Genomic DNA, 24372 nt, shown 5'->3' with positions numbered 1-24372 from the left:
ACCACATGCACCAATTTGAAACTGTTGTGGGTCACCATGTGGGTGCTGGGAATTGAACCCAGGTCCTCTGGAAGAGCAGTCAGTGCTCTTAACCATAAGCCATCTCTTTAGCCCCTTAAGGGCGTTTTTGAAGTTTTATTTTTATTTATATGTATGTCAGCAAGCGTGTGTGTATATATGTATACATGAAAGTGCGGTGCCTTGGAAGCCAAAAGAGGCCGTTGGGTCCCTTTGAGTGAGAGTAATAGGTAGTAGTAAGCTGCTGATGGGGGTGCTAGGAACATAACTCTAGTTCCCTACAAGAGCAGAAAGAGCTCTTTTAGTTTCTAGTTCCCTAAAAGAGCTCTATCTCCAGTCTCTGGTTCTCCGTTTTATAAACAGCAGATGAAGTCAATCTAGTTTGTGTGTGATATCCACCTCATTTAAACTTGTTTTTATCTCCTTCTTAAACATATTTTGGAATATTGTTATAAAGAGTCTAGTGAAATAGATATTTTCCAATATCGGAAATAAAGTTTTAGATAGCCAAGCCATCAACGGCTGAGCTCCAGCCTTGTTTGGTGGAGTTAGCATTGTATATCCGTCATGTTTGGAAAAGAGTGATTCGGTTGCACTGCTGACAGCCGGGGCATTCCCTCACTCACGAGCCGTGAGCACCCGCTCTTCAGGTGGTTTGCTGGCCTCACACCCTCCTGAGACCCGGTCCTGACTCCCATAGCCAAGTCCAAAATTGGTCAGCGAATTGCCCTGGTATACCAGATGGCAATCTGAGATCCATCCTCCACTGAGGACGCACATCAAGGCCTGACTTTTCTGAGGCTACACAGCTCCTGCCAAGAAGTAATTTTGCCACAGCTTTTGAACATATGATGCAAGGGTTTTTTTTTTCCCCTATGAAAAGTACCCATTTCAAATTTAAGTATTTTTGTTCAGAAGGATAAAAGAAAAGACAACAAACACATAAGCCTTAACACAGGGTCTGTTTATGACAGAGGATCAGGCAGGTCTCAGACCCTCTACTCCATCCCTGACTGCCTGTAACTATGTAAATTAGCATAAAAGGAGCTTCAGATCTGCTTAGTAATGAAAAAAGCAAAGCCTTCTGGGATTAATTATGTACAATAGTCACTTAGCCCCCCCCCCCGCCCTGTGAGGCTGGAACCCAGGGTCTTGAGCATGTGCGGCAAGCTCTCTACCACTGAGCCATGAACCTTCAATAACCCAGGCCAGATTTGAACTCAGCTTCTTCTTGCCTCCACCAGTGGGAATGTGGGATTATGGGTGTGGCCTACCACCCCGAGGTCAGCCTTCAGTTTTCCCCTCACCACTCACCATACTGGCTTTCTACCTTCTTGTTTGTTTGTTTGTTTGTTTGCTCATTTATAATCAATCCTTGGGAAACATACCTATTGACTTTCAGGCTGCTTCTAGGAAATCATCTGAAATGCCCTTTAAAACAAAACAATCTTTGTTCTTCTGCTAATTTTCTGAAGAGAAGCACAAAACCGGAGACAGCAATGATTGCATGTGTGGTGCCCAGCAGACACCCCCAGCTTAGAAGAGTAAATGTGAAAAGAAAAAGCAATTCTAAGCCATTAGCCGGGTCTTGGCTAAACATCAGCAATGTGTCCACCGTGCACCCCAAGCCTCCCCAGCCATGGGCACCAGCCTCCCGCTCAGCTTTCTCCCCACAGCTCCATTTCCAGTTAGGAAAGAAGAGAGAGCCCCTCTTTTGCATTGTTTCTCTGGAATTAGACTTGCCAGGCTTTTCCCTTCATCTGATGATCATTGTAGTTTCTGTCCCCCTCCTACCCCCACCCTCCCCGCCGAGTAATTTTACTGGAAAATCTCTTGGCACCAAGCGTCTTTTTCTTCCTTCCTTTCTTCCTTTCTTTCTTTTATTCTTTTCCAGTTATAGCAGCTTCAAGTTCTCATTGACTCACACATAATGCCACTGGCTGAGTGTGAGTCCAAGTAAATGTATTTCTCTTAAGACACTCAGCATTTTCACTGCAGATAGCCCATCACTACTAGCAAGATCACCTTCATCCTGGGGACCTCACAGGAGCTCAGAAGCCAGAGCCTGATTGGCAGATTGTTTCATTGTTGATTTTTTTTTCTTTTGGTTTTATGAGACAGGGTTTCTCTGTACTGTCGGTCCAGCCCGGCCTCGAACTCGCAGAGATCTGCCTGCCTCTGCCTCCCAAGTGCTGGGATTAAAGGCGTGTGCCACCACCGCCCGGCTCATTGTTGATTCTTTAAGCACCAATCAGGATGGGATTGATGTTTGACAGGAGCAAGGTGCATGCTCTTGGGAAGCTTGGTCGGGCAGTTTCCCTCTTGGCTCTCCACGGGAAATACTGGCAACCTGTTGGGTCTCTTTTTGTCTTGCTTCCCTGGTTGGTGAGTTTGGGCTAAGGGATGTGTTCAAGCCTTCCCACTCCCTGGGAGAAGCCACCTTAAGAGGCATTTTCTCTTCTCTGGAAGTTTCCTGGGATTGGGCTGTGCCTCAGCAGCGGTCAGGCCCTGCCATTTGAACAGAAGCTGTCAGGTTGGGCTTTTGAGAAGTGTGAGGAGACAAGCTGTGTTTTGTCAGCAACAGCCACACATTTTTGTTCCAAGCTTAGGCCTCCTTTGTCTAGACTCAGCCACTTCAGGGCTTGGGAGAGAGAAAGAAGTAAAGCAATCATGTCTCTCAGAGTCCAGGGCGACCCTCATTCGTGAAGAGAGGAGCCGGGAAACTCCTGTCCTAACTTCCTGTAAAGATCAGGAGAGCCAAAGGATTGAAATACAAGGAAGTGACATGGGAAAGAAACTGACCCCTCGCAAAAGACTGAGAGAGAGAGAGAGACTCCAAGGGACATAGGAAACCTGGGTCTTTGGGGTTTTCTTCTAGGACCATGGTTCTCAGCCTGTGGGTCGAGACCCCTTTGGAGGTCCAACGACTCTTTCACAGGCGTTGCATTTCAGATACCATGCACATCAGGTATTTACGTTATGAGTCATGCCAGCAAATCACAGTTATAAATAAACAACGAAAATCTCTTTATGGCCGGGGGTCAGTACAACATGAAGAGTTGAATTAAAAGGTCACAGCAGCGGGAAGTTTGAGAACAACTGCTCTATGGTACGTGAAACACGAAGGTCTTGTCAAGGTCTCTGCTGCACCTTGTGGAGCTGTGTGTGTTTGGTTCTGGGTTTTAAACAATGGCACCTTTCATAATTAATTCCTTGGCAAACCTTATTAAAGGCAGTCACCTGTTACAGTATTTCCTTTTACTGTTTCACCTAGGGGTAGCTGAGTTTGATTTACACACATGTTCTAGTGTTCACTGGAGGGCGGTAGACACTGGTGGGGAATAAGGAATTTAAAGTCTTCCAGATGCAAGCGATTAGCCCTGCAGGAGAAATAAGAGATTATGGAGGCAGGGAGCACACTCCATCATCCTTAGGGCCAATCCTAAATCCAAGTTCTCCACTCTTTAGAGCAATCTCGGGACATTTCAACTCAACTCAATTCCAAAGCTAGTGTCTCTTCCCCATCATTCAAACTACACACACTTTCTTGAGTATGGGCCAGGGGATCAATACCACCATCACAATGACCTAACTTCTCCTGGTTTTTAGACAAACAAGACTAGAAATGTGTCCAAGACAAAGGCCGTTCAGCCTTGGTGCCTAGAGGCAGCCACAGGTGGTGGTGAGTGGGGTTGATACACACTTTCTTGAAAGATTCTAAAGCTCCGTTATTTAAAGGGTGGCCAGCTGTGTCACCCTCACCTGGAACCTTCTTCCACAACAAAGAATGTGGTTGACCTCAAGTTCTGCTCACTTAGAACTGCAGTGGGGAAATGTTTCTAAACTTTACTGTGTATAGGAAACACCTGGAATCCTGTAAAATGCAGATTCTGTTTCAGTAGGTCTGGGGCGCCGTCCAAGAACCTCCATTTCTAACAAGCTCCCAAATGATTCTACCACTGCCAATCTGTGGACCACACTTTGAGCTTCAGCAGAGGACTTGGAACGGCAACAGATGGAAGTTGCTCAAAACACCAGCACTCTGACATGAAACTGCTCTGTAGGAATGGGGTGTGTATGGGGTGGGGCATCCACACAGAGTGTCTTCAAGAGCATAAAGGACCCAGAAACCACTCTATAGGTGAAGCTGCCGTCCCCAGAGCTGTAGACAGTAATTACCACCACCAGGAGACTCCCTTGCTGGGAACTTCCAGGAACTGCCAATTGGAACTGGCATTGAACTACAAGGATCGAATCAAGTCAACGGGATTACTTAGCAATTGGAACCCTCTTTGCATCCCAGGCCAAGTCACACTTGAGAATAAGGGAACTGGCTCTTTTTATCACTTATTGTCTAGAGGAGAAAATCAGTCTCTTTGAGCACTCCATACTGAATTTTAAAAATATTCATTTCCCATCAAGTCCCTTCTGGGGCTTATACATTCTTTTTTTTTAACCCACAAATGTTTATGAAGTACCTGTTTTGTACTTGGCACTGCGCTAAGATTTAGACTTGAGTGTCTAGAAACTAACAGGGTTCTAGCCAGCAGACCTGGAGTTGCAACCTGATCCTATTGGAGAGGATGCTGTGGCTTGAGAGAAGACAGTTATACTGGCACGATGCTCATAAACATCTTAGCTATTATACAAATCCCACGCCTAACATCAATGGATGTCCGTTTCAGAAATAAGAGCATATATGATTCATTTGGAATCAGGCACTGGAAAAGCCAGTGCTGTTACTGGAAGGAATCTGACACCACTGAGCTACTCTAGGATAAAGGCTAAGTACACAATGTTGTGGAATGGAATGGCAGCCATAAAGGGTATCGTGTGACTGTGTTGGGCTGCAATACCATAACCAATTTGAGAGTTTGGTTCTGGACAGGGAACATAAGGATGTGAGCTTGACCCTTTGGGCAGCAGTTCTCCTAATATAGAAGGCATCTTCCTGTGGCGCGTGGGAGGTCTTTTCTATCCCACCCTATGAACTGTGTTCTCAGAAGAGCCCACAGACACTCTATAAAAAGTGCTGCCTATGACTTGCATCAGGCAAAGGCCTTCCTATTTGTCAAGGCTGGACTCACCTACTGTCAAGGCTGGAGGAAGACATTTCAGACAATGCGAACCATAAATAGACCAGCTTCAGGAGAACATGCAGCCACAACAACAAAATAAAAAACATGGATGAATTAACCTCAGCAGCTCTAGAAGCAAATTGAGCTGGTCATTTGCAGTAGCGACCAGGAACCCTGTGGGAAAGTCATTATCTTTTTCCCCTTGCAAAGATGTGTTAGAACGCAGAGCTCACTGACATTAAATGCCTTGGATAAAGTTACAAGGCTGTAGGTGTAAGTGGAGAAGAATAGAGGTTTTCTGCATTAGTATACCAAAACTCCATCCAAAACCTTGTACAATTGAAGTTAATGGGGAGGGAAATGAGAAGTTATTAAGAAACAGAAACTTTAGAGGGGGGAAGCTGTCATTATAGTCGGGCATGTATATGCAAAAGGAAACAAGCGATCTCCTCCATTTGAGGAGCCTCCATGTGTGGGCACAGAACACACTGTGGGAAGCTACTAAGGAAATGAAAGTTGGGGCTCCTCTGGTCAAAGGATTGTGCAGGAGAACTATAGAAGTAGAACAGATATAATGGATATACACGATAACCAAGTAACACAAGTATAAAATATGTACCTAAGTGATGACAGCTGTGTGAGGAGCCGGGCGGGACGCAGAGGAGAAGGGAAGTAATTGGAAAAGTGTGGGCAGAAAGAACCCGAACAGAAAGCAGCAGTATTTGCGTCCACCTGAGACATGCACGCTGCCGGGCGCATGGAAGTAAGTCCCCAGGGGACCAAGAGAGAGCCCTGCAAGGGGCTTCAAGTTGCGAGGACTTCTTAGAGTAGGCCAGGCCATTTCCTCCCAAGTACAGCCTGGTTAGAAAAGAAAGAGGTAGGAAAAAAGTGAGAGTTCCTTTGTGACCCACCCAAAGAATGGGAAAGTAAGACAAGCATGGGGATTGGGCTGAAACCACATAGAAACTGGAACAACCTTGTGAGCAGAAGTGGGAGAGATGAGTTCATCTCCTTCCCGTCATTTTCTGAAGCATCCTCTGTTCCATTTGAAATTATTCAGATGAAATTTTGATTCCTGTTAAATATGCTAGCTACCAAATAGTAACCACTGCTGCGTTTTTTTTAAAACAAACATTTCTGTGAAGGCTCAGACAAAGCTGTAGATGTATGAGTAGGATGCTTATTTTCCCACAAACAAAATCCTCCTGCCCAGACCTGAGAGATTCGTTTAGAAACATGAGTGCACATGTTTAGCAAGACTATTGCTCCATCAAAAGCCTGACTTCAGTTATGTCACACATTGCCAGTGACATTTCCACACCAAGCAGCAGTAAGGGTTTCAGAAATTCATGTCTTTGTCAAGCCTTCATATATCAGACTAACATCTGTGTGTGTGCGCGCATGCATGTGCGCTTGCTTGTGTGTGTGTGTGTGTGAGAGAGAGAGAGAGAGAGAGAGAGAGAGAGAGAGAGAGAGAGAGAGAGAGAGAGAGGGATGGGAAGGAGGGAAGGAGAGGGAAGGAGAGAGATGTATGCATATGTTGGTGTGCGTATGTGCATGTATGAAGGGGCCAGAGGAGGACACTTAGTGTCCAACTCTGTCACTGTTTGCTTTATTCCTTTGAGACAGGTCTCTCACCAACCCTGGAACTACGCCAACAAGCCCCAGTGATCCTCCTGTCTCCAACCTCTCTCTCCCTACAGAGCTGAGATTATTACACAGCCATTTATGTGGGTTCTGTGGATTTGAACTCAGGTCCTCAAGCTTGCCCAGCAAGAGCTCGCACCCACTAAGCCACTGCCACAGCCTCAGACATCTTTTATATTATTTTGCGTGACATGTTTTCTAAGGCAGCCAGTACAAATCAGCATTCCTTCACAAGTAGTAAAGCTAGGTACAGTTTTTGAAGCAGTTTTTTTCAGTTCTATGAACTACTTGTTCACACATTTCCCCTTGTCTTTATTTTGCACTAGCTTTTTTTTAAACAGATAATCAAAATGGCGTCTCCTTGTCATTCATATTGAAACTATTTGTTGCAGGTGTTTGACAGTATGAAGGTACAATTATTATTAGTTATTTTAGCACTGCATATAATATTTCTGAACTGACTATATCTTAACACGGAAATTACCTTCAAAACAACTTAGGAAACCCATTTTTTCTTATAAATAATGGTATCTGCTCAGCTTCAGAAGTCAGCATTGTGTTTTATAGCATTATTAAGGGAAGGAAGTAATGCAACTGCTCTAATTGACAAAAGAATTAAACTTGTCCTTTGACGTTTCTGTGTGTGTATAAAATATATTCTAGTTACTCTCACCTCCTACTCCTGCCAACCCTCCCCTTCATCTCCCAAATCTCTTTCCCCTAGTCATGCCTTTTGTTTTGTGACCCACTGGATGTAACTGGTGAGCTCCCTGTCCTCCAGCTCTTACATTCTTTCTGACCTCTCTTCTGTGATGTTCCCTGAGTCTTAGAAAGTCTTTCAGGCTGGGCAGTGGTGGCACACGCCTTTAATTCCAGCACTTGGGAGGCAGAGGCAGGTGGATCTCTGTGAATTCGAGACCAAGCCTGATCTACCGAGTGAGTTCCAGGACAGCCTCCAAAACAATACAGAGAAACCCTGTCTCGAAAAAACAACAACAACAACAAAAGAAAGAAAGAAAGAAAGAAAAAAAAAGAAAGAAAGCCTTTCAGACTGAATGCTCATCTGTCTCTACTCTCAGCACCTTGAGTAGCTTTGAGTCTCTGCATTCACTACGGAGAGAAACTTCACTCAAGGCCAAGAGTAGTATTTATCTGAGTATACCATAGCTATTTAGAAGGGAGTTTAACTAAACAAGAGTAGTAGATTCTCCACTAGGGGCCTATGATTTCTCCAGCCATATTTTTTGTTGTTGTTGTTTGGTTTCTCTGTATTGTTTTGGAGGCTGTCCTGGAACTCGCTCTGTAGATCAGGCTGGCCTCAAACTCACAGAGATTCGCCTGCCTCTGCCTCCCAAGTGCTGGGATTAAAGGCATGCACCATCAATGCTCAACTCTCCAGCCATATGTTTTTGACTAGGTTTACATTACGGAGCTTGGGTTCTCTCCTATGGAGCAGGCCTCAAATCCAGTCAGATTGGTTTTGTGCTGTCATGTTACAACTGCACAAATAAACACAGCTTTTAATTTGGTGTTGGACTTTGTGAGGTCTTTTCCTCCCACTAGCCCATGTAGCACCTGACAGTATGAAGCCATCCCACAGGGAGGGCATTTCTAGCTCAGCTTTAATTGTTTTCTCCATATGTATATAGGTGTTTGGCATCTTCAGCAACTGGGTCTTTTCAGCAGTTCTGGTGGCAACAAAGAAGAATGACAAGAGCCTGTATTATTCTGGGGACTCATGGAGCCTCCCTGACAAACACCTCATAAACAGGTGTCCCATACCAGGTCCTGGGATTTTTTTTATTTAGTAATCCATAACTTCCAGGGGCAGCATTTCTTTCTCTAACTCTTTGAAAATAAGTTACTCTCCCTCCCTCCCTGTTCTCATTTTCCCTATGTTGTAACCCTTCACTCCAATGGAATTCTACTAGTTCTGGCTTCTATGTGTATCCCAAGTTAGATACACATAGCTACAAAATAGGCTCTACATAGAAGAGAGAGCATGTCTTTCTGGGCCAGTGTTACTCATTCAGTATAACTCCAGTCAGAATGGCCACCATAAAGAATACAAATGGCAGCATATACTGGCATGGATATGTGGGAAGGTGGACCCTGTACACTGGTAATGGGGGGATAAGCTAGCATGACTACTTTGGAAAGTAGTCTGGAGGTTGCTCAAAACACTGGAAATAAAACTATCATGTGGTCCAGCCATTCCATCGCTGGCATGTACCTAAAGGAGATTATATCCTACCACAGAGACATTCTACCATAAGGAGATCATCTGAGGATCGGATAAAGAAAATATGCAGACTCACAAAGGAATTTTAATCATCTATAAATAAACATGAAATTATGAAATCCGCAGGTAAATGGAGACACTGGAAGTTTGGCCCTTTGTTTTTCAAAGCTGTAAATCACCTTTATTATTTTTTAAATTTTCCACAGTAAATACTGTTTGTTGACATCTTTTGCAATGATTTCAATATTGATCCCTTTCATTATCATCAGAGATTAAAAATAATTAAAATATGACATTTATAAACTGAGGAATGTTAGAAAATAAGGCGATATTAGATGGTTGGTTCTTATTTGGAATACTTTTATATGCTTTATAAGCTATTTTGGAATTATATATACAGGTTCAAATACACAAATGACTATTTGGACAAGCATGCATGTTTTATACATGTAGACAGTACCACTGAGAATTGGAAAAATGTGATGGCTATTGTTTTATATGCAAAAGAAAATAACCTTACTTTCTAAACATTTGTTGGTTGAAATTATAATCCATTTTTTAAAATCACGAGCTGGCAGAGGACTGCAGTTCTGGACATGATCTGACTTCATTTAAATGCTGGCTCAGGCTTTGGCACTTGACACTTTGGCCAACTCAACTGATCTTTCTATGACAGTTCTTCCTCTGGGACGATTTGATTGGAGCCTCTGCCATCCAGGACCCAGTTCCCTGCTGCAACTTGAAGATAAACTCAGGCTTGGAATGCACTTCCCCAAGGTCACCACAGCAGGCTGCTGGAGTTTTCCAGCATCGTGTCTCTGCAGAGGTTTCCTTAAGCATCATCCAGGGGCCTATCACATGTGCCAGTGAAACCCACAGATACATTCTCAAGTCACATCAACCTCAGAGTGGTACTCATTTTCTTTGCTCTTGGAAACACACACACAGGATTCTGAGGTTAAATATTTCCTGACTTCAATGTTGTACAGTGTTTTCTCCCCCTGGGTCTCTCAAGCGATTGGCAGGGCAACAAATCCCATGACAGAGACACATCGGCTTCCCAGGCAGAGGACACAGAGCCTGAGAGGTATTGTTAATGTTGCTGATAGATCCAAATCAAAGGGAATGATAACACACAGACCTATCCACACATTAGCTAGACTCCCTTCTGTAACAAGAAGCCAAGCTGCTCACTGACCTGTGAGAGGTGAAACTCTCCTACACTCTCTTCTACTTTCCTGTTATTTGTTCAAAGAAACAGAGTGTGTGTCCCTCAGTGAGCGTGGAAGCCATGCTCCTTTAGAAAAGGTGGACTCCTATGTTCATTTGAGCCATGCTTCCATTGAGTAGACAGTGGTACAGCATGGTTGCACTGCAGACAGGAAGGAAAGGCTCTGGTTGCATATTTAAGATCAAGATTTTAGTATGTTTGATTGGTTTAAAATTTCAGAGATTAATGCCTTAGAAATAGGTCAAATAATTTACCTGCTTCCAGCATAACTAATGTGATACATGCCTTTATGTGTTCAGGAATTGTGCTGCCCATGTCTCTTTTCTGGTCATAGACCTACGCTGATGGAACCTGCACCCCCATGGACATGCAATGCTTGATTGGTCATGGGATGTGTCCAGAAGTCAACCTCATACATCCCCAGGTGATCCTCATATCTTTAGAACTGACGACTTAACAGGGACTAACAGTAGAAATAACTCACTGTAAAACCAAACATTAAATTGTTAACACATTGAATGTAACATATAGCCTCAGCAAAACCGGAATAAAAAGTCACAGATGGGAACATTCTAAAGGTGAATGACCAACAATGCAGCCACCGTGTCATGGGATACACCATAAAGTGGACACACTGAGAAGAAAAGAGAACCAGGAACAAAGGGACAGTGAGAAAACGACGATGCTAAATGCACAAGTAAAATCTGCATCAGAGTCGGATGTAATGGTGGACGCCTTTAATCCCAGCAGAGACAAGTGGATCTTTGTGACTTTGAGGCCAGCCTGGTCTACATAGACAGTTCCAAGACAGACCGAGTTACATAGACAGACATTGTCTCAAAAAAAAAACTGTATTGATGCATAAACAGCAGAAATGATAGAGCTCAGGTCTAGAAATTGTTTCAGAGCAGAAAAAAGGGGGAGGAAGCCATTGTTAAGTGAGAAGAAAAATGGTGGTTAAGAAGGTATAACTCAGGGAATGGAGATCAGTAACCGTGAGCCCTGGATTTCCTGGAAAACAAAAACAAATTTAGAGAACTTAGAAAAAGTGATACTCTACAGCGTGGAGAATAAACAGTGTTTTTGAGAGCAGAAAAAAAAGTCCCGAATTTGCACATAAAAACAAAGAACCTTATTGTAGCCAAGAATTACTCTTTTAAAGAAAAATCTAGGAAAACTTTGAATTACAAGGGTAAGTGAGTCAATCGACATGAATCTAGCCAGAAAAACAGACCACAAATGAGCAAAATCAGACGTGAGTTCAACTTCTTTCCATAGCTATACATGCCAGAAAAGTAACAGTGCTGTGATCACAAGAGTTTGAGAGGAAAAAAACTATAAAGCAAGAATACCACACTCCCTGGCTTTCATCTGTGAAGGCAACAGAAATTAATTTCTACACAGGTTCCTACCTATACCTCTCATGCACAGTTCCCCTATGCCAGGAGTGTCACTTTACATGGTTTCAGTGACCTGTAGTCAACCATAGTCTGAAAATGTTGCATGGAAAATTCCAGAAATAAGTCATTCAGAAGATATGTAGAGACTCTTAAATTCCAGGAGAACAAGGATGCTGTCATATGTTTGTCCTGTGTTATTCGAAGCATCACTATATGCTCAACTGTCTTCAGTTAAAGTGAGAACAGTGTTCTTCTTTGCTTCAGTTGGAATTTAAGAAAAACCAGATTTTTCTTTCTTATTTTTTAATTTTCATTTGTCTTAGATGAGCACTGGTTCCCTTAGATGAACTGGTTACTTGGGAGCTAAGTGTGCCTTCTGTTACTTCATGCTACTTCATGTTTGGTTGGTTGTTTTTCCTGGATCCTTTCAGAAGCAGGTGCCAAGTTGGAGTTAGACATGTGAGCGGTGACCTGGGGAAACATCTGTGAAGGGAAACAGGAAAGAACAGCAGAAGGCAGAGCCTTCAGACAGAGCCAGAGGATGGAAGGAAGGCCAGGGAGGATGTAGAGTTCTGAAAAGGTCTTGACAGGACGGACATGGCTTCGACCAGCAAAGATGCCTATTGCAGAAGTTCTACAGTGGGCAGGGCCAGTCCTGGCCCCAGAACCTCTGTACACATAGGCACTGGCGGGCAACAGCCCGGAACACACATAGTCTCAGCATGACTGTAGTGCATCCCAAGTGGCAGCTGTGGACTCTCAACAAGCTGTGCCTTTCTGGAAGGGAGCTCTGAATGGCATATCCCCATGGCTGCCATGGTGAGTCAACACTGTAGGGTACAGGTCTGAAGCAATCAAATGGAAAATTCTGGAAATAAAAATGTGGGAACTGTGTGCTGTTCTGAGAAGCAGAGTGAAACTTGGGATTGCCCTGATCCCTCCTGGAGAGTGGATCATCTGTCTAGTATATCCATGCTGACTAGACTCTCAGTCCACCTGTCACTCAGTGGCCATATTGGTTATCTGATCAACTATCATAGTGTTTCTGTGTAAAGTGGGGTAGGGCATAACTTTATTAGAGTGTATTACAGTTTTTCTATTGTGTTACCATTAATTTCTTGTAAATTAAAATGTATCTTATGTGGATTATATAGGAAAAAGATAGCATATGGGGAGTTCAGTAACCAGGTGTCCACTGGGAATCATTGACTATATTCCTTGTGGATGGGGGAACTTTTTTGTTACATCCTGAAAAAGTTACCTGAGGGTGTTCTCCAGATGAGTAAACAATGAATCAAAAATTGATTAATCAAAATTGATTAATCTACCACAAAAGAATGACAGTGAGAGGAAGAATGTAAGACGCCAAAGGAAATAGTTAAATCTAAATAGCTGTTAAAACGTATAGGTAAATTCTCTAACCCCACACTCCTACATAGAAAAATTAGAGACTAAGGTTTACATATGAGAGAAAACCTGCGGTGTTTGTCTCTCTGAGCCTTAGCCACCTCACTTAATGTATTTTCCAGTTCTGCCCATTTTCCTAAATAGTTCATAATTTTGTTTTTCTTTACAGGTGAATGAAATTCCGTTGTATATATGTGTATATTTTATTTATCCATTCACCAATTTTCAGAAATCTAGGCTGATTCTACTTCCCTTCTGTTGTGAACAGAGAAGTAATGAACCAGTATTCACAAGTATCTCTGTGGTAGGATATAGAGGCTGTGGCTATATGCCCAGGAGTGGAAGACCTGGGCCACAAGGCAGCTCTACTTTTAGCTTTGAGATCCCTTCACAGTGATTTCTGTGGTGATGGACCAGTTTGCAGTCCGGCCAATAGATCCCTCTTTCCACACATCTTCACCAGCATTTGTTACCACTTGTTTTCTCGTTGATAGTCATTCTAGTTGGGATGGAATGTAATCTCAAAGTAGTTTTAATTTCCGTTCCCCTGATGGTGGACAATATATATTTGGCATTTGGGAACTGTCTGTTCAGTTCAGTATTTTTGAATCAGCTTGTTTCCTTTTTAGTTGTTTTTGTTCTTCCTATAGTCTGGATACTAACCCTGTGTCAGAAGTACAGTTGGGAAAATATTTTCCCATTTTGCAAGCTGTCTCTTTATTCAATTAACTGTTTCCTTTGCTGTAAGGAGCTTTAGTTTTATGAGGTGTCATTTGTCAATCATTGCCCTTATTCTCTGAGTGACTGGAGTCCTATTCAGAAAGTCCCTGGCTATAACTCTGTCTTGAAGTGTTTTCTTTATTTTCCCTCCAGTGGTTTCAGAGTTTCAGGTCCAGGGTAAAGTTGTTAATCTATTTGGAGTTGATCTGGGAGGAGAATGACAGATATGAATCCAGTTTCATTCTTCAACACGTGGCTATCCAGTTTTCCCAGCACCATTTGAATTAATAGTTCCTTTCAAATGCTTTTATTTCACCTTCATGTTTTACCATTTTATTTTTTAAATATTTATTCATTTAGTGTGTGTGTGTGTGTGTGTGTGTGTGTGTGTGTGTGTGTGTGTGTGTGTCTGCACCCACATGCCATGATTCATGTGTGGAGATCAGAGGGCAGCTTGTATGAATTGATTCTCTCCCCCTACCACACGGATCCTGGGTATTGAACACAAGTCACCAGACTTGACAGCAAACACCTTGATCAACTGAGCCATCTCACTGGCCCTGGAATATTAATAATCTTTAAGCCCTTAAGATGAAGGCTACAGTAAGAATAGAAGGAAAACGACTATGATAAAACAGAGGGAATAAAAACACCAAAAACTGGAAGCAAAGTAAAATGTCAATCTTAAAGTGCTTTGATTAATTTTCACAGAGAAATAAGAAAAAAATACCATGTCTATAATAGGATGTAGTTTTAAAAATTAGGATGGCCCCTAAATAGCTGAAATTTAAAAATCAGTAATAGGATTGAATAGACATTTCCAGAAATTAGAATTCAAAGATGAGCTGGAAAATAGCCAAAAAATACAAAGACAATTAACTAAAGAAATTCAATGTAAAACTAATTGGAGTTCCAAATATGCCAAAGGTAGGTAAAATGGGAGTGCAGTATCCGAAGATGTGGGGAAGAAATGTTTTACAGAACTGGCAGAGTGGTGGCTGACTCGGGAATAAATGGCCCGTGCAACAAATGGGGAAAGAAAGATGGACATGGAGAAAGATGGACATGCAGAGTATTCTAGGGAGGCTTCAGAACAGCAGAGATAGTCTGCTGTTACAATGTAAGACCTTCCCTCAAGGAAACACAGTCTATATACCTGGTGTCAGCATGGCATCGGAATGTGCTAGAAACTGGGTGCACTGGAAACCAGGCAAAAATGAAACAATTGCTTACAGCATGGAGGTGGTACGTTTTTACCCTGTAATTCTTTGCCTGATTTTTCTCTTCCTCCCAATTCCTTCTTCCTCATTTTCTGCCCTTCTCTGTTAGAATATCTGAATGCTAAGGATTACTGCTGACGTTTCTGTGTAGTAATAGATTTATTGCAATTATTTTACTCTTTGTTTCACCATTTTCAATTCCCCCTGCCATTCTTTAAGCTGTGACTTACTTCTCTGGGGGCTGGGATGTAGACAGACTAATGATATTTTCAAAGACTCCAAGACTGAAAAACATTTAACTCTTAGGATTTTTTCCCCTCAGGGAGCTTCTAGAAGAGGATTGCTGTGCTAAAATGGGGAAGCAAATTTGCTGTAGTGCTCCTCACAAACTGATCACCCCAAGAACATGCATCAAGAATGAGTGAACCCAAACATGGGTGAATTATAATTCTGAGTGGAATGCTCTTTCCGGTATATTGAAATATCAGACACTGGTACCAAGGCTATCCTCCACCTCTTCCATCTTCCTACATGGCCCTCACTCCAGATTACAGACCCAGAAACTGCCCAGAGCTCTTTCAGTTGGCATCCCATTGGTCAGCTCTATTCTACACACTACTTCCTTCGGGGACAAGGGCTTTGGTCCCCTAAAGCGAGCAAGTAGCATGGGCTAACTGATTTGAACTGTAAGCTACTCGAGAACAGAAGCCATGGCATGCTAATTCCTGCTTTATCCCCACTGTCCAGCTTGTGCTCATCCACTGGACCCTTCTCAGGGGCACGCATCTGAACTGTGGTCATCCATTGGATGGCATGTATTTACTGATTCACTTTTCCCTTAGACTTGTTTCAGTGTCTAGACATTTGAATTCTAACATTCTGGCTGGGAGATGGGAGATCTTGAACAGAATGAGTGAAGAGTGGTAATATAAAATGTTCAGGAGATGACAGTAAATTCTTTAGTAAGCCCACACAACCCTCATCTCCCCAGCCAATTAAAAAAAAAAGCAGCATTTCCATGACCTGTAGGCTATGAACCTCTACTCTGGGCACCAAGGGACAGGTCTGTCTCTATTTTTCTAAGGGTCAAATGGGGAGAGGTTAACCTGTCTCTAACCCAGAAAATCAGCCAGCGTCTCGCCTGTTTCCCAGCATCTGAAGGGCCTGCAGAGGTGGAGGGTGTGAGTTTGAGACCAGAGTTGGTCAAGTAGTGGGGTACCTCTCTCTTTCAGGCTCAGAAAACTCCACTCTTCATGCGGCCTGTCCTCTTAAGATTATTAATTCTTGGTAGTTTCTGGAAAACAGATCCCCAATTCTTGGAGGGTGTGGTAGCTTGAATGTAATTGGCTCTCATAATCTCATAGGAAATGGTGCTATTAGGAGATGTGCTGACCCCGGCCATAAAATGATTTTCATTGCTACTTCATAACTGTAATTTTGTTGCTGTTGTGAATCATAATGTAAATATCTGTGTTTTCCAAAGTCTTAGACCATTTCTGTGCAAGGGTTGTTGGATCCCCAAAGGGGTTGCGACTCACAGGTTGAGAACCACTGCACTAAACTAAGTGAGCTAGGCGTGGCAGAGGGAATAACTAACAGTGAGGCCCAGGCTGAGTGTCTTTCCATGGCAGAGCCATGGAACATTGAGAATGCCACCAAATGCAATGTTGTCCACCCTACAGACGCATTAGAATAATCTAGAGGTTAAAAAAGAAATACAAATAACGTGTATGCCAACCACCAAATCGATTAAAACAGAAACTCTGGGTATGCAGACTGACTGGATTTTGCCAGCTGGGAAACAGTGTCTAGCTGATTCTACTATCTACTCTTCTCATGAAAGGGTACTTGGAGGCAGGTGTCTATCAAGACGTGTGGTCTTTTCAAAGACCAGCCCTAAACCCTAAATTAGAATTCTCATCTTAGCAAGGTCCTCTGAGCATTTGAAGGGACTTGAAAATTTGCATGTCAATGAGAGAGGGAACACGTGTCCTCAGCTGTGACTTGTTAAAATACTTACACAGACTCTTAGCTAGTCCCACCTCCCATCTCAAACTTGCCAAGCAGGAGCAGGGATTCCCTACCATTGCTAGGTGGGTAGAACTCTATGCTCTGGCTCCCTTGCTACCATGTGTATTCACAAGTTCATCTAATCAAGCCATGGCATGAGTTTTAGCAGGAAAATGTGCCATTTCCTTTGGAAGGTCACAAGACAGTCTGCACCTTAGAGTGTCCTACTGTCTAGTGGAGAGTTCGGTCACACGCCTAGAGGAATGTTGTCCTTTTATTTTACTGCCAGCCCCGAGGCTCAATCTACTTAGATAGCTATTAGTCACAGTCACTTAATTCACAGGCCCCACCCTCCTTACTGGAACCGAGCAGAGCAGTGAATACCAGGCAGAACTGCATGCCAGTATCGCGGACGACAAGGACCTTAGACTTGGATGGAGGAGAAAGCAGGAATAAACCAAGACTGACATACAACCCCACTAGAGAAGAAATCCAACAATATAGCTCAGCTGCAACTTGGCCCCAGCTGACATCACCCTGGGAAATCGTTTCTCCTTAAGTGTTGGCAACCCATTGCTGTTTCATAAGTTGCGTTTCGAGGTAGTGAAATGGTTGGTGTTTGTCTTGACTGGTTTAAGGAATACCCAGAGAGCTGGTCTGGCACTGAGTCTGGGTATGTGTGTGAGGATGTCTCTAGAAGAGACTGACACATGAGTGACTGCGTTTGCTGAGAGAGACTTTCCTTCTCCCCTGCAGAGGTGGGCAACAGCCAATCTGCCGATGGATGGGATGGAACTAAAAGGAAGGGTCTGGCAAGTTCTCAGTCTTTGCTGGAGCCAGGATGTGCATTTCCTCTCGTCCGTCAGACACCAGAACTCCACATCTTTGGGCCTTACAGACTCTGGAATTTACATCAGTGCCCTGACATGTCTCAAGTCTTCTGCTCTGCGCTGATGATACCAGTTTCCCTGGTTCTCAGGTCTTAGGGCAAACCCGACTTCCACCACCACCTTTCCCGATCCTCCATCTTGAGATGGCTGCTGTGGGACTTCTCAACCTCCATAGTTAGGTAAGCCAATTCTCATAACAAATCTCCTCTTGTGCCTCTTGTGTTTCTGTCTGCCTATCTGTCTGTCTATCTGATTATAGGGGAAATATTTTACTAGTATAGTAAGCAAAAAGATACACTACAGGGCAGATTAATCAGTATACCCATATTTAGCAAAGAGACCCCACCCTAAGATGGGGTGCACACATTTTAATATAATCCCAATTTCCTGCTTTAAAACATCTTTTATGTAGCCAGGCATGCTATATAAAAGCAAGCAGTGGGGATACATCTTTAATCCCAGCACTTGGGAGGCAGAGGCAGGAGGATCTCTGAGTTCAATGCCAGCCTGGTCTACAGAGCAAGTTACAAGACAGCCATGACTATGTAGAAAGACCATGTTTCCACAAAAAAAACAAACAAAAACAAAAGCATCCATCCATCCAAACAAAAACTAATCTTTTTATGTAATGTGACTGCTAAGTCTTGTGGAGCTCTGGATCCACGGCAGGGGGAAATGTCTCTCAGGCTCAGAAAGCATTTCTCTGCAGAGGCAATGAAGCAGCTCACATTTGCTATCCAGTTGTGTTGAGTATTTTTAGCAATATTCATTCAGACCAAACCTTTCAGCATTCGCTCTACAACAGGCTTGCTTGGAAAGTCTGGGCCAGGTGACAATAATGACACCAAGAGCTTATGTTCCCAAGTGAAGTCAAAACATTCACCGAGGAACCGCATAAATTAGCTAGACTGAACAGTGAAGGGAAGGTGAGGGGACCACAAGCCCCTGAGGGAAAAGAAAGCAGGGGAGGAACTTGATGCAAAGAGAAAGCAGGAGGCAGGGATGGTTGAACCAGCCAGTAAGTCAACATCTGGTGTCTCTTCCTGCTTCAGCAGGAATTTATTCAGTATCTACTAGGTGGCAGACATAGCTGTCCATAGTAAAGATTCCACTTTGAGCCAGACTGGCCAAAATCAAGCCCAGTGGAGCTCACACCTTTTTTACACCATGTACCCTGCACCCCCCCCAGTCTCTTTATCTATCACTGCCTCCCGTCTTCATACCACAACAAACACCCCAGTTCTAAGTTGTTACAACATCCTTGCAGTTTTGCATGGCTTCCCCATTAACTATCCTGGACTCCAGGGATCTTGACAGACTTTGGTCTCCTCCAAAACTTGGAAAACCCTCAGGCTCTAATATTACTGTTGTCACCACAAGCTCCACATGTCCTATGCAGTGGGGAGAGTACCCTAGTGTAATTCATACCATTGTCAGTCCATGCGATTTGGGTTGGAGTACTTGGCAGAATTTATTGTCTTGTGTCCTCCACCTGAACTGTCAGATGTTTCATTCCAAATTTCCAACTCCTGTGACTTCTAAATTAAACCTGACAAGCTTGGAGAGGAAACAGCCATCGGTAGCTCCAAGTGTTCTCTTGGTCACATGTTTCACTTCACAGCACCCTTGTGAAGACACATAACTTCATGCTGAAACGTAATCACTTCAGCTTGTTAGAGAGGACAATGGCAGTTCCCTCAAGAACGGACATAATAATCATGTGTGATAGTTGCCTCTGTTTATCAAGAAAGAAACGGTGGTCTGTGACCCATGAGAAGCCTTGGGAAATTCTCATTGTTTACATCTGTAGAGGTAAATGTCTGTGGACAATACTATTAATTCCCATTGCATGGGTAAATATCTGCATCCATATGAACAACAGTAAATCACTTAATTCACCCACTGGGCATTAATAATAGATGTGGTTATTTTTCTGGGAATTCACTTTATTTTCCCTTTAAGTATTTCTAGTTTATTCAAATTTCTTTTGACTACAGTCACAATGACAGAATTCAACCCTGTCTGTTTAATCTGACATACCCACGAGGCCCAAATGTCTATTATAAAAGGGCCATGGTGCCAGAACATTGCTTCTTGTAGGGGCTGAGGCCTTGAGTCCTCTGTAATTTGTGTTGGAAGCACAAAACCAGATCCAACTGACAGTTGTAAAACAGAACCCTGAAGTCTCTGTTCTGATAAGTGGCTTTTTCTTTCTGATGGTGGGAGGTGAGTCACATTCATTGGCTGGACAGACAGAAGTGTGAAACATCTAGGTATTGAAGTCCTGGACTAGATGAACATAGACCTCCCAATAAAGAATATTCACAGGCAAATCCATGAGGCTGACTACTCTATATCCTAGATACTCCTCTTGGTACAATGTCTAGTACATGGATAGTCTTCCATGGACATTTGCCAAACCTTCTACTTAGCAAGATCTCCTTCATGTTTCTTGCTCATCCCTGGCCTCCCTTGGCAGGTGCTTCTGGTTGTGCTGGCTATGCAACAGCTATTTTTCCCAGTTTTTGTTGTTGATAGGAATCTGACATTTTCATAAGTGACCTCTGGAAAACTGAGGCCACATTCAAAACCACAGTTGATATCATATCTTGAGATGAGGCAGAAGCATGGGTGACCCTCAGTAGAGGATGCCAATCATATTTCCTGTGCTAGAAACTGATTTAGAGAAGGGTTTAGGAACAAGTCTCCTGAGATACTATGAGTTACAGAGACCTAGAGAGTGAGGGTGGCTTTTGGTCCATCCTAGTAATCCAATACAACCAAGAGAAGTCACTGCTTGGCTCTGGGAGTTTTGAAATTCCCAGAAGAGATAACAGCTCTTACTGAAGTGCAGTTGACTTTTATGGTCTTCCCAGAGTCAATTTACTGGAGAAAATCTGGTTATCTAAAGCCAAGGCAGAAAGCTTATCACATGGAATTTGCATATTAAACTTGAGAGAAGCAGCCACACTTGACTAAGTACAGATATTTGGTTTATCCAAATAAACAAAGCCCTCTATGGGTAGATGCAGGAGTAGGGAGATGATGGGAAGACGGGTGAGCCTTTCACTGCTGGTTTTATCCCTATTCCCTGTCAACCACATCATTCAACTCACCCAGCATGAAACTCTAATGGCAAAACCAGAAATCTTGTTAAGCGCCATGTTCTACATACACACATCCAGGTAATATGAAGCCTCTGAACTGCCTTGCACTGTTTAAATGCTTGCCATGTAACTATACACAACTGTTTTCTCAGGCTTGTTCTCTAACCCAGGAGAACAAATAGAATCATCCAGCATCATATAGAAGCTGTTCAGTGTGCTCTGGTAATAAAAGGAAAAGTGGAAGGGGGCAGAGTCCATGCAGGACTGGAGTCCACAACATCAACTCTTTACCACTTCATTGTCATACTCTACTGTAGTTCTTTGACCATGGGAAATCAACAAAGAAGCTGTTTTCATTAGTGACAATGAGCAGCTGGGCCTGGGTCCCTCCTGAGGCAAGGAAGACACATATGTGTGGCATGACTTGACTATAATGAGAATCACCCATGAAAATATTTAAGGATGGCAAACAGGCCCCAGTGGAGGCCACAACTCAGCAACACATCCCGTAGTCTTAAATTCCCTCTGTGTTCTAAGCTCTGTTTTTGGAAAAGGAAAAGGACACTTACAAATCCAATCCAAACCCCCAACAAAATGGCTTGAAGAGTGGGCAATGGTGTGCATCTAATTTATACTCATGTCAGCTGTGGGAGTGGGCATACTGTCAGCTAAACCAGAGCTATACTCTGTAGGGCTTTTCTCATTTGTGAATACAAACCCACTCCTGGCCTCTTCCCATCAGTCCCTGCCTTACATGACAGGCACTTCCCGAAACATTCATTTGTGTTTTCATCTTCTTTTTTTTTCTTCTTCTTCTTCTTTCTCAACTCACAGGCAAGAAAATATTCAGTAAGTAAAATTACCCACGGCATATAATTTTATCCACATTTCTCACAAAGGTTGTCTCCTCCAGACTTCAGCAACTAGTTGAAGCCATCAGGAAGGGATTAGCATTGTTATGAAATGTGTATAATTGATTATGCCAGATCCTCATTAGGGTTGGCATCTGGCGGGCTCCCCATGTGTCTAAGGGTTGGTGTGCATGCACACACAGAATGTGGAAAGAGATAAATAGACCAGTGCCTCCCACAGAGTAGGTGATCAGCAAATGCAGAACTGACTTGTAAAATGCCAGAGCCTTGCCATTCGGTCTAAAAAGCTAACTTACCCTGAGGAAAGAGAGTAAATGTCTGAAGATGTGTAGCAGATATATTGCTGGTCTCGGGGTGGGGGTGTTGAGCCATGCATTACTCACAGATGGGGCACAAGATTCCAGCCCAGTCAATGATGAGGTATGGAAATTGGCTCGAAGAAGGATGGAACCTTAGCCTGGCCAATGGATCTTCCCTGAAGCTGTCCTGACACAACACTGTCTGCTCTTCCATGCCCCTCTAAACTGGTAGAATGTGAACCTGGACTCTGGCAGCTTTGCCTTGAGGACAAAGCCAGAATATGAGCAGTCACTTGAGTTCCTGGCTACAGCTGTCACCCTCAACAAGGTTCAGCTGAGTTTTTGTCACTTGAAAAAAAGTCATTGCCAGTTCACAAATGATCATGATAATGTGGCTATCACTTTATTATCTACCATGTGACAGGTCCTTTAGAAAAAGTATCTCATTGCTTCTGTGGAGGCATGCTTTTGTTACACAATGTCACATTTCAGGACAGAGGTGACCAGGGAAGTAAATAGGATGGGGCCTTCCCCAGAAATGTTCGGTCTATTGACACTGGGACATGACACTGGGACATGACACTGTGGGTCATCTACAGAATTCACTTAAAAAAAAAGGTATGGTCAATTGCTCCCCCCAAACTTATGCACACACAAATTCCATAACATTTTAATTAGGTTTTGTGGGGGGCTGCATTCACAGCTAGACTTGGCCAGGAGTTAGTCATGCCTGCATGGTGGCACTGTGCACGGCAAGTGATCCAGGCTGCCCAGTCCATGCTTTTTCTACCCTTATGTCCTATCACTAGCCACCAGCTCTAGCATGACAGGAAATGAAGTCTTTTGGTTTCAGATGACCAAGGGCCACGTAACAGTGACTCATGGATATTCATTACTTATTTGTAAGTGAGAATTCAGAATATGCCATTAAGTAAATAATATGAATAAGACGGTAGAATATTCATCTATTATCAATGTTCCTTTTGAAAAATGGTTTCATGGGGGAGTCTGGTTCCCCTATAAAACTCATTTGGAAGAGTACTTGCTTACCATGCACAAGGTTTAGTCACTGTGGTGGTACACACTCACAGTCCTAGAACGTGGTGGGCAGGGTCATTACTCCACTTTCCATCTCCACAGGTCTTAATTTACTAGACTTGCATGCAAATGAGAACATATTGGTGTGGCCTTTTGTGACTGATCCCTTTTATTCCAAGTAATATCAAGGTTCACACATGCTAAAACATTCTTTATTCTGATGTTCTCAACTTCTTTCGGGCTTAAGGAGCCTTGCAGAATCTGATGAAAGCAGAGTGCTCTTCGTCCTGAAAATACTCCATATGCAACTGTTTCTAAGTGTTCCTAGAGCCTGGAATCCCATCTACAGAACTCTGTGTAAACATAATTCTCATTAAAATAGTTGGGTGTGATTTTACATGGCAATTCCCTTCAATGGACTAGTCTCTTGTGGATCTGTAACTCTGAGGTGACATATAGGGGGGGCAGCTTGTCTGGGAACCCACTGGGTCACACCATGATCACTAACGACAGCTGCAGAGTCCTTCTCTGGGGACTTTATGGAGACACAAGAGGATTAAATGTGAATGCTAATCACAGTGTGAAATAAGAAGTGTGCATGCTTACTGCGCGGTAAACTCAAACACACACGGCATGTTTATATAATAGGCTATAAATGAGACACAGAGCAGTCTGGTAAGAGTTTCCAGTCGCTCCATATAGTTACTGCTGGAATCTTATCAAGTGTGGCAGAGAAGAGTTTTTTTCCTAGATGGGTTGTGGCTCTGGTGAAATTTAGTTTCTCACTAAGCAGCAGTCTGCTCCTAGACGATAGATTCTTCATCTCAAGGCCTCAAGTGCCACCATAGAATCCTTCCATATTGATAGAGTAGGAGCTGCTCAGATCATTGAAAATGTTGTAGGGTTTTTGTTTCTGTTTTTCAGTGTCAGGGATTCAATCCTGGGCATTGTACATGCTAACCAAATAGTCTGTCACCGGGCTACACCCCTAACCCAAAATATTATTTTAAGAGGGAGTTGTATAAGGTAAACATAATATATATGTATATATTTAGTATATTATAAATATATAAAATGAATTTTTATACATGTTTTATTTTTTACTTAAAACGTACATTATTAGGTCCATATAAATGTATATATTTAATGAATACTATACTATTTCTGGCATTCGAAATAGCATTTGCAAGCTG

The sequence above is a fragment of the Mesocricetus auratus genome, unplaced genomic scaffold (assembly GCF_017639785.1).
Source record: "Mesocricetus auratus isolate SY011 unplaced genomic scaffold, BCM_Maur_2.0 Super-Scaffold_100020, whole genome shotgun sequence".
Taxonomy (NCBI): Eukaryota; Metazoa; Chordata; class Mammalia; order Rodentia; family Cricetidae; genus Mesocricetus; species Mesocricetus auratus.
The sequence above is the reverse complement of the archived record's forward strand: the minus strand, read 5'-3'. Positions refer to the sequence as shown.